General features: G+C 39.0%; 1 pseudogene; it reads right to left on the minus strand.

Moving 5' to 3' along the window:
* Nucleotides 1-8,349: 8,349 nt before the first annotated feature.
* On the minus strand, nucleotides 8,350-9,477 carry LOC102838336 (annotated as a pseudogene).
* Nucleotides 9,478-11,429: the final 1,952 nt, after the last annotated feature.

The raw sequence follows: 11,429 nt of genomic DNA on the forward strand, positions 1-11,429 counted from the left end.
ATAATGAATTCTTCTTAGAGACCAAAAGGAAAACAAAACAAAAAACAGTTGCCATCTAGTCAATTGTAATCTTTGGTGACTCAACATGTACACAGTTGTTGGTGTTTTTAAGTGCCGTCTAATTGGTTCGGATTCATAGTGTCCTGGTATAGGGTTTCCAATGACCAGCATATGAGTGTAAACTGCCAACCTGGCAGCGCAAACCGACCTTGAGGTCAAGTGCCTATCCTATGGCACCACAGTAGAATAGCACTAAATAGCGTTTAAAAGACTGCAATCTTTTGGAAGCAGAGCTACACGTTTTTCTTTAGTGATACTTCTGACCAGTCTTTGGTTTATTAGTTGAACACGTATTTGTACCACCCAGAGACTCTACCTAAGAGATACTGCTTCTTAATATTCAACTACATTTGAAAGTAAGAATTTCAGGGCTAAAACATCAAGTTCAGAAACATGTACCTAGTGAAATGACAATGATGCTTTTTGTTACAGAAAAAAACATTAAACCTAGTAAGTTCAAGACGGTACTCTGCCTATGCAAATAGGAATGAGACTATTATACTTAACTTTATTCCAAACAAAATTGTATCAAAACAATTTTCAGGTGAATTATGAAAGTTGTGCACAAAGAACAAGAACATAGAAAAATGAAGTCAAAGCTGTATTTTAAATAATTTCACTTTAAAAAGACAATACAATTTTATTTCCTGAACTAGACAATACTTTTTGAAGTAAGATAAATTTTTAAAAAGTGCAATTCATTTTATTTTCACCCTCTAAGATAACTAAGGATCCATAAATCTCCTATGAGAGTTCATACGGCAGGTGATTTCCAGCAAGTCTGGTCCTTAAGGTTAAAAGAGATAGTATGGATGATCAGTATTTGAAAATATTCCAAAGTTCACGTTTGAGCTTTACTTTTTAATGCATTGAAAAAATTTTAAATGTATTATAAATTCTAGCATCAATTTATTTGCAAAGACATTAATAGATTTATTAAAAGTTGTAGAGGTTCCATGAAATGATAAATTATTAACATTTGGTAAAGATTATCATATCAATTTAAGAACAGTAGAAACTGAGGAAAAGCTTCAGCTCCCAGCCCTCCCCCATCTGGCCCAAGGGTGTTGAGATTGAAATACAAATTTTCAACTTTAGCTTGTTTCTTTGAGTCACTCAGCACCTCAGTTCAAGCATTGTGAATCCATAAGGAAGGACCACATGCTTGGAATATTTTACATGGCAAAACATGAGTTCTGCTCTAAATTATTATGCATTACATTACATGTATCACATATAATTATAGCACAAAAATGTCCTTCTACATCAAATAACTCTTTCAGTATGTCAGTTCAATGAATTACATGTAAATGAATCAAAAACATATGGGAAGAGTTTATCTTGAAATATAGAACTTGAGCAAATGTGTTTTGGGTTTTCAACCACCCCAAATATCTAAAGGATACTGTCAAACCTTGGCTGGTCTTGAGTCTCCAATATGGCCAGCCCTTCAGAAGCATTTCCTGTCATTACCTAGCATTCTGTACCCTGGCTTCTGTTTGTTGCTAACATTCTTTAGTAGTTTCTGGGCACTCAGAGACTAACCATGTCATTTAGCAAAGCATATTAAATATGTATCAGAATTAGGTAACTTTAATATATTGTATATCATAATAATTGAGTATATACTTCAGTATACAAACTAATAAATATTAGTTTGCAAAAGAAAATTTAGAAACAATAAATTTTCATTATATATTTTAAATCACAAAAGTATACCAGGTCACTATTTCAGCTTATTGAGTGAAAATTAAAATCCCCACAATTCTGACCACTGATTTATTCAGAATGAACCATTATTTTGTGTCCCACCAGAAAATTTCTATGTATATATATTCATGCATATGTATATATTTGTTTTTGTTGTTGTTAAGTGCTGTCAAGTCAGTTCTGACCCATATCAACCCTGCACAGGGTTTCTGAGGAGCAGCTGGTGAGCTTGGACCACTGACCTTGCAGTTCAAACTGGCCTTGCAGTCCATTGCATTAAACCACAGTGCCACACCAGAACTCCAAGGGTATATATAGGAATATATATTTTGTCCACTTAGATAGGTCCATAAAACATGTTATATTTAGTCTGATTTATTCACTAATTCCATCATGCACTTCTTTATAGCATATATGGAACATATACAGGACTTTATCCCAATTTTTTTTTTTAGACTCTAGATAATATTTATTGATAAATCATGTACCACAAAATGCTTAATCATTTCCCCTTTATTTTAAATATTGATCCAGGATACTGTTTTTCCTAAGTTATTTTCTTTTAGAAAATAAGAATTACTAGGATTAAAAATAGATGAATACAGACAATATCTAGCGTCTATACAAAACAGGATCTTAAAAACCCACTGATTTATTTATTTGAAAAGACAATCTCTGGGCAGAAGGTAAGGTTTATACTAACACTTTCAGATATGTTATGTGATCCATTTCAGAAATGATAATCTGGCCTGAAAACCTTTTTCCTCAATTACAGCAGAATCTGGCATTCTTTTGCAGTAAAGTCAGCAAATGGGAGAGATCCTGAGACCCAATCTCTTGGGAAGGTGAATTTGGGATTATGTCACCACTTAGCAGAATAACAACACTGATGGGCTGAAATGAATCCCTCTCCCAACAGACTGAACTTTTTAGCCTCTCCCATATCAGCCATCTCCCTGTTGTTGGTATAAGATTTCAGTAAAGTAAGAGCAAGTCCAAGTTCAGACAAAGACCAGACCACAACAACAACAAAAACTTGATAATGAATAATATCAATTCATATTTGGTCCATAGTGACTAGTGTTATAAAGTTGCTTTCCACATTTGATTCTTCAATTAAAGGGTTATACATTTTTATAAAAAATGAGAGGGATATTTCCCAGGATTTTTTCCCCTGTAACCTAAACAAATAGCTGCAAGCAAAACTACAAAAGAGTATGTCCTATGCTTTGAGAACAGAGATATGAAAAAAAGTTGATACTTACAACTTTAATAATTACTCAGGAAATTATCTTCAAAAATAGCTGTGTTATAAATTAAGGGAAGAAAACCATTTCACCTGATCTAACTCACTGTTATTAAATAATGTGATTAAGGAAATCTCTTTACTATCAGAGTATGGAGGTTGTCTTTAGTGTTCCAATATATTTTAAATATGAAAAATTCTAGAATTATGAGTCTATAAGTAGCTACATTAATAATTAATGTATTATTTGCATAGTCTACATAGATAATATGTACTGTCATACTGTACATAGGGTGGGAGGAGCTTCAAAAAGATTATGGAAAATTCTCATTATTTTTCAGTTCCATTTTTCCATGAACTTTTTCTAAAAAGTAAATCATTCTATCCTCACAGTGGATTAGTCTGTGCTAGATTTTATATACACATATAAAATAAAATTTGAAAATATTTTACAGTTCATATTTGAGCCCTACATTTTAAATGCATTCAAATATGCTAAAATGTTTTATAAATTCTAGGCACTGATTATTTTCAAAGACGTTAATAAACATAAATATGGGACACATATATAGAGGATTCCTGGTGTGGCACTGTAGGATCAGTACTGGACTATGAACCACAAGGTCAACAGTTCAAAGCCACCATCTGTTCTTTGGAAACCCTATACGGGTTGTTAAGATTCGGAACCCACTGGGCAGCACTTAGCAATGGTTCCAACTCATAGCGACCCTGTATATTGTTTCCAAGGAGCAGCTGGTGGGTTTGAACACAGACATTTTAGTTAGCAGTCCAGTGCTTATTCTAGAGCACCACACCAGGACCTTTTCTGTATAGAAAGAAAGATAGACAGAAAGATAGGTAGGTAGGTAGGTAGGTAGGTAGGTAGGTAGATAGATAGATAGATAGCTAGATAGATAGATAACATAAACTCTTCCTATTTTTTTTTTTTTTTTTTTGGTCCATTGTGCCACTTTATATTATCAATAGACTGAATGAAAAATCATTCAAGACAAATCCCCAGGAACTCTGCTAATATTTCTCTGATGCGAACAGCAGAATCATGATTTGGGGTTGCCTATCATCAAACTGCTGGAGTCCTGGTATGGCGCTGGGGATTAATATGCTGTACTGCAAGGAGCTCTGGTAGCGTAGTGGTTACGAATCGGGCTATGAACTTGAAGGTCAGCAGTTCAAAACTACCAGTTATTCCACTGGAGAAAGATGAGGCTTTCTGCTCCCGTAAAGATTTACAGCCTCAGAAACCCTGTACAGGGTCATTGTGAGTCGGAACCGATTCCACGGCACATAACAACAACAACTGCAAGGTCAGTTTGAATAGCAAGGTTAGCAGTTCAAGCTCACCAGCCGCTCCTTGGAAACCCCATATAGGGTCGCTATGAGTTGGAACTGACTCAACGGCACTTAACAACAACAACAACAACCATCAAACTTCTGGTGTGAAACTATAGGATAAACACTGGACTGTTAAGTGCAAGATTGGCAGTTCATAGCCACCAGTCCCTCCTTTGAAACCACTCTATTCTGGGTAGTTGTAAGTCAGTTCCAGTTCTTAACAACAACAATCATGCTGGCAGCATAGTGGAGTATGACTCAGGCTGCTAACAGCAAAGTCTGCAGTTGCAATCTACCAGCTGCTCTGAGGGAGAACCGTGAGGTTTTCTGCTTCTGTAAAGATTTACAGCCTTGGAGACCCTATACAAGGTAGATATGAGTTGGAACCAACTGGACAGCACATAGCCATCACCACCACCACCACTGAGCTCTTTTATTTAGCATGAACAATGAAATGGATCAGCTGTTTCTCCTTATTATCTAACTCGAGTTACCCAGAAATCATGTGAAAATTCTGAAATAAATGTCTACTCAATGTCCTCCGTCTTTCTTAGATAAGGCATTTTAGACACCTTTCTGTGCTTTATATTCCATTTACCACTCCTTCATTGCTGTTGAATCAATTCAGGTACAGTGACCCTATTTGTTGTTGTGAAGTGCCATCAAGTCAGTTCTGACCCATAGCAAACCTGTATAGGGTTTCCAAGGAGCAGCTGGTGAGCTTGAACCGCTGACTTTCCAGTTCAAACAGCTTTGCAGTCTGGAGTATTAACCCATAGTGTCACACCAGAACTGCATAGTGACCCTATAGGACAGAGTAAAATTGCCCGTGTAGTTTTCCAAGGCTGCAGTCTTTATGGAAACAGATTGGTAATTTCAAACCACTGACTTTTTAGTTAGCAGTCAAGTACTTAACCACTGCGCCAACAGGAGCCCTTTTCATTAACAACGTTTTGTTATTGTTGAGTGCCATCAAGTGGGATCCAACTCATAATGACCCTGTGTGTGGTTCCCAAGGAGTGGCTAGTGGGATTGAGTGGCCAACCTTGCAATTAACAGCCAGTTGTTAAGTGCCGTGAAGTCAGTTTCAACTCATAGTGAGCCTGTATAAGGTTTCTGAGGAACAACTGGCAGGATTGAACTGCTGACCTTGGACTTCAAACTGACCTTGCACCTAAGCACCAAGACACCTAGCACCAATTTTCAGGCTCTGTGTCGTATCTATCCCTTCTTTTCATTCCCATTGCCATTTAACCACTTGATCTCAATACTCAACATTTGGACAATGTCAAAAGTCCTAGGTTTTGTTTTCCTTAATTTCAGGAATAGCTATTATCATTTATTTTTAGAAAATCTTTCAAAGACATAATTTTATAAAAATAGTTCACTCATTTTTAAATTGCTTTTAAAACAAATTATACTTTTCAAGGGATGGTGAAATTATCAAATATTAAGTAAAATTATGCTCAAGAAAGTTTTAAAATGATACATCTCTATAGAGAGCTACCAGGAATTCAAGTCTGATTTAGAAGAGGATGTGACCTGAGGGATATCGTTGCTAATATTATTGATTAAAGCAAAGCTGAGCAGAAATATGTTTATTGACTATGAAAAGATATTCAGTTGTTAGGTGCCATCGAGTTGGTGCCGACTCATAGTGACCTTACGCACAGCTGAACGAAACACTGTCCGATCCTGGACCAACCTCACTACTGTTGCCATGCTTGAGTCCATTGATGCTACCACTTGGCCAATCCATCTCACTGGGGGTCTTCCTCTCTTTCTCTGTCCCTCTACTTTACCAAACATATCCTTCTCCAGCAACTGGTCTCTCCTGATAATATGTCCAAAGTATGAGAGACAAAGTTTGTTCATCTTGACCTGTAAGGAACACTGTGGCTGCACTTCTTCCAAAACGGATCTATTGGTTCTTTTGGCAGCCCATGGCACTTTCAATATTCTCCTCCAGCATCATAACTCAAAAGCATCAATTCTTTTACGGTCTTCCTTATTCACTGTCCAACTTTCACATGCATATGAGATTATTGAAAATATCATGGGAAAATATCATGGCTTGGGTCAGGCACACCTTAGTCCTCAAGCTGACATCTTTGTTCTTCAACACTTTAAAAAGGTCTTGTGCAGCAGACTTGCTTAATGCAGTAAGTCATTTGAATTCTTGTCTGCTGCTTCCGTGAGTGATGATAGTTGATCCAAGAAGAATGAAGTCCTTGACAACTTCAGTCTTTTCTCTGTTGATAAGAATGTTGTTTATTGGTCCAGTAGTGAGGATTTTTTTCTTTGCATTGAGATGTAATCCATACCGAAGGCTGTGCTCTTTGATCTTCATCAGTAAATATTTTAAGTCCTCTTCACTTTCAGTAAGCAAGGTTGTACCATCTGCATATCACAGGTTGTTAATGAGTCTTTCTTCAATCCTGATGCTACATTTTTCTTCATAGAACCCAGCTTCTCAGATTATTTGCTCAGCATACAGGTTGAGTAAGTATGGTGAAAAAATACAACCCTGTTGCAAACCTTTCTTAATTTTAAACCATTCAGTGTTCCCATGTTCTGTTTGAACAACTGCCTCTTGGTCCAGGTCCAGGTACATTGTGCTCCTCATGAGCACAATGAAGTGTTCTGGAATACTTCGCAATGTTGTTCATAGCTTGTCATGATCCACACAATTGAAAGCCTTTGCATAGTCAATAAAGCACAGGTAAACATCTTTCTGATATTCTCTGCTTTCAGCCAAGATCCATCAGACATCAGCAATGATATCCCTCATTCCACGGCCTCTTCTGAATCCAGCTTGAACCTCTGGAAGTTCTCTGTCAATGTATGCTTGCAGCCGTTTCTGTATTACCTTTAGTAAAACTTTATTCACATGGGATATCAAAGAGATTGTCCAATGATTTTTGCATTCCGTTGGGTCACCTCTCTTTGGAATGGGCACAAAAACGGATCTCTTCCAATAAGGCAGCCAGATAGTTGTCTTACAAATTCCTTGGCAGAGATGAGTGAGTGCCTCCTGTACCACCTCACTTTCTTGAAAGATTTCAATTGTTATTCCATCAGTTCCTAGTGCTTTGTTCTTTACCAATTCCTCAATGCACTTTGGACTTCCTTCTTCAGCATCGTTGGCTGTTGATCATATGCTTCCTCTTGAAATGGTTGAACATTAACCATTTACTTTTGGTACACTGACCTGTGTATTCCTTCCATCTTCTCTCTTTTTTTTTTTTTTTGAATGTCAAGTGTCTTCTGTACTTTCTTTTATTATCATCATAGTCTCCGCATCAAGATACAGAGCAATGATAGGCTTATTTTTAAAGCTTAGTATTAAATACTAAATATCTCTTCCCATTTTAATTTTATATTACTCTGCCAAGAAAAAAAATAAAATTAAACTCAAGTTATTTGAAGCCTGGACCCACTGCCATGATTAGCCGGGCTATGTAAAAGTTGGTGACTTTGTTCTTCCTGCTGTACAAGCAGATGCAGACCCTAGAAAGATGGGACCAGGTTATAATTGTTTTTTTTTTTAAAGTGTGCTACAAAAATGGATGTCCCGTTACAAGCCAGGTTACAAAGTAAGGATGGGGGTAAGGGAAGGACATTTTCTTCCAGAAACAGAATTTCTGAGGAGTCCTAGTCCATTATTTTTTTCCAAAATGGTTGGAAGAGGGGGTAAAATCTCAACATGAGCTTTAAAGTACTGTCTCTGTGAAGGGAAAAGTTGCCTTGCTGAGGAAGGGGATGGCTAACTAAGACCACTCCCTCTCTTCCCAGCTAGGGAAATGGAAAGTTTATTATCCAGTGGGTTTGAATGAATGTGGGCTGAAGCTTGGTTGGTACTGAATTCTCTACTAGGTTTCTTCTAGAAACAGACAACTCAGAGTCTTCCTCACTTTGGCAAAGAAGTTATTTTTAAAAGCACTTGGGAAGTTCCTCCTCCACCCATCTGGTGGGAAGGTTTAGAGAAGGGAGTCATCAGTACAGCCACCTTCTAGGCCATAACGGAATTCTTGAAGGTTGGAGACCCCATAGAAGTGTACAAAGGCTGCCGCCACCACCAGGACATGAAAAATCTGATGAGACTGGAACCATATGTCAAACTTGCCAGGAAAGAAGCGCTCAGGAATTCGAACAGCATACGAGGCAGCTCCGGTGATGTACATCACAGCCATGAGGAAGAACCAGCCCATCTGGCCCACGGTGGTGGCCTTGACAAAGCCCTCGGCGATAGTGAAGTGCATGGTGGGCACAACCCCACTCAAGCCAAGTCCCAGGAACACTCCTGCTCTTGTCTGCTGATGCTTGAGAGTGGCAAACCGGTCCCACTGTGCCACAATGATGGCAGAAATGCCCAGGACACAGATGATGGAGAGGTAGATGAGCTGTGGCTGTGGGGAGCAGTAGAAGGAGTAATAGAGCCAGGGGACAAAGCTCCCCATGATCAGTAGAGCAATCCCTGAATAGTCCAGCTTGGAAAAAGTCCGAGAGACTTTCTCTGAATAACAATAGACAGTGTGGAAGAGCCAGGAGAAGCTGAGGCATAGCACTGCACCCAGAAAGAATATCCCCAAAACCATCTTCTTCTGTAGAGGGGCCATGAAATACATATTTGGTCTGAGCATGGTCAAGATTCCCAAAAAGAGAAACAGCACAAAACCAAGCAGATGGGTCCAGATGTTGCCAGTTTCTGTATGGATGCGGAAGATGCTCTTGAAGCAAGCTCAAAAGGAGGGCATGGGTGGTCTATGGCCATGTAGCAGGTAGTCATTGTCCTTGAGCCAGTCAGGGAGCACATCATATGGGATGACTCTCCAACGTCCCTCTCAAACCTTATAAACAAATTCCTCCATCTTCTCCATGGCGTAATGGGCTTGCAGGGGAAGTGTCAGGACCCGCACCTCCTCCTCTTCTTCCTGGGGCACTGGACATGTTTGCTCCTCTTCAGTTTTGGTTGGATTGGCGATTGCCCGTTTGCCCTTCTCTTCTAGCAAGGGTCCCAGTTTAGCCAGTTCCACCGTGTCAGTTTCCCTGTTGCTGGCAGGTGCCCCATTGCCCTGTGCCACCATGGATCCTTTGTGGGAAGACATCTGGCTGGTATCTCAATACCTGGCAGCTTCAGTTTGGGGAAAGGTGGGGGTCTCTCAGCCCCGGGAGGGAGGGTGGAGGCAGAGATCTTCTGTGGTAGTAGGCCGGCCTCTCAGGCAGGCAGGCTCTGCTGGGGCCGCGGTCCCCCTCGCTAAATCCTGCGGCTCCGGAGGCGGCCTGTGGCGGAGCGGCCCGGGATCTTCCTCCTTCCATCTTCTCTTGATGCTTTCTGCATCATTCAATACTTTGTCCAAAGCCATATTTTCCAATTACTGATCCTTCCTCTTTGCTCCCAACCTTTACATTCCAATCACCAGTAATGATCAATACATCTTGATTGCATGTTTGATCAATTTCATATTGAAGAAGTTGGTAGAATACTTCTATTTCATCCTCACTGGCTTTAGTGGTTGGTGCATAAATTTGAGTAATAGTGGTATTAACTGGTCTTCCCTGTAGGCGCATGGGTATTATCCTATCACAGACAGTGTTGTACCTCATGACTGATCTGGATATGTTCTTTTTGACAATGAATGCAACACCATTCTTCTTCAATTTGTCATTTCTAATTATGGACCTCATGCATAACCCATAAATAGACCAAAAGGCAATCATTTGAACAGAAGAAGGAGATTCCATGTGGTTTAAACTCAGAAAAGGGTCCACCCCTTTCTCCTCACACCCATAAAATAATGAAATAAAATAAAATGAGGAAAGACACATATCAAAGTTTTATCCTTTCACCTTACTTATTCAGTCTGTATGCTGAACAAATAATCTGAGAGCTGGACAATATGATGAAGGATTTGAGGAAGATTCAAATACAACTTATGATGTACAGATGACTCCAGCTTGCTTGCTGAAAGTGAAGAGGAGTTGCAGTGCTTACTGATGATATCAAAGACTAGAACCTTGAGTCTGGATTACATCACAATGTAAAGAAAACACAAGTCCTCACAAGTGGACCAGTAAACAACAGCATGATAAAGAAGATTCTCAGTGAGACATTGATTACAACAATCAACTCAAGCACAGCAACAATTGTGAAGATTGCTAAGGACTGGGCAGTGCTTAGTTCTGTTTTATATAAGGCCAATGTGAATCCAGCAGAATAGCATCTAACACATTGCTTTTTCAGAGTGTCAGGAATTTCTTCAGTTCCGTTCTGTTACATACTGTTTACCACTGTACTCATAAAATCCTGAGCTACAGTCATATTAAGATGTGTAATTCCATATCTCTACTCAGTCTTTCATTAAGCTTGAAAAATAAAAATCAGTGTTACTGATTAATAATGTTCACAGTTATTATATTCATCTTATCACTTCTCCATATTACCAACATTACCAGATTTCTAAAAAGCATTGCTACTTTGCTAAGGAAAAAAAAAATATTTTATACATAATTTGTTTTTGCTGTTACTAAGTGCTGTCATAGCAAAGTGTTTACGAATCAGGCTGCTAACCTCAGGGTCAGCAGTTCAAAACTACCAGCTGTTCTGTGGGAGAAAGATGAAGTTTTCTGCCCCGGTAAAGATTTACACCCTTGGAAACCCTGTACAGGGTTGCTATGAGTTGGAACCGACTCCACGGTACATAACCACCACCAAACAGATGCTGTCAAGTCAGTTCCAACTCAGCTGCCATATACAAAATGTAAGGTGGTCCTGCACCACCCTCAAAATTGTTGCTATGCTGGAGCCCATTGTTGCTACCACCGTTTCAATCCATCTTATTGGTGCTCATCCTGTTTTTCATTGACCCTCCACTTTATCAATCTTGATGTCCTTCTCTAGGAACTGGTTCCTCCTGAGAACATGGCCAAAGTTTGAGAGATGAAGTCTCACCATCTTGTTTCTAAGAAACATTCTTTTTTTTTTTTCTTCATGTTTTATTGTGAATTATATGATATTTTACACGAGAGAACTGTAGTTTTACATTCATTCCATCGTATA

This window comes from Chrysochloris asiatica, unplaced genomic scaffold, assembly GCF_000296735.1.
Source record: "Chrysochloris asiatica unplaced genomic scaffold, ChrAsi1.0 scaffold00050, whole genome shotgun sequence".
Classification (NCBI taxonomy): domain Eukaryota; kingdom Metazoa; phylum Chordata; class Mammalia; order Afrosoricida; family Chrysochloridae; genus Chrysochloris; species Chrysochloris asiatica.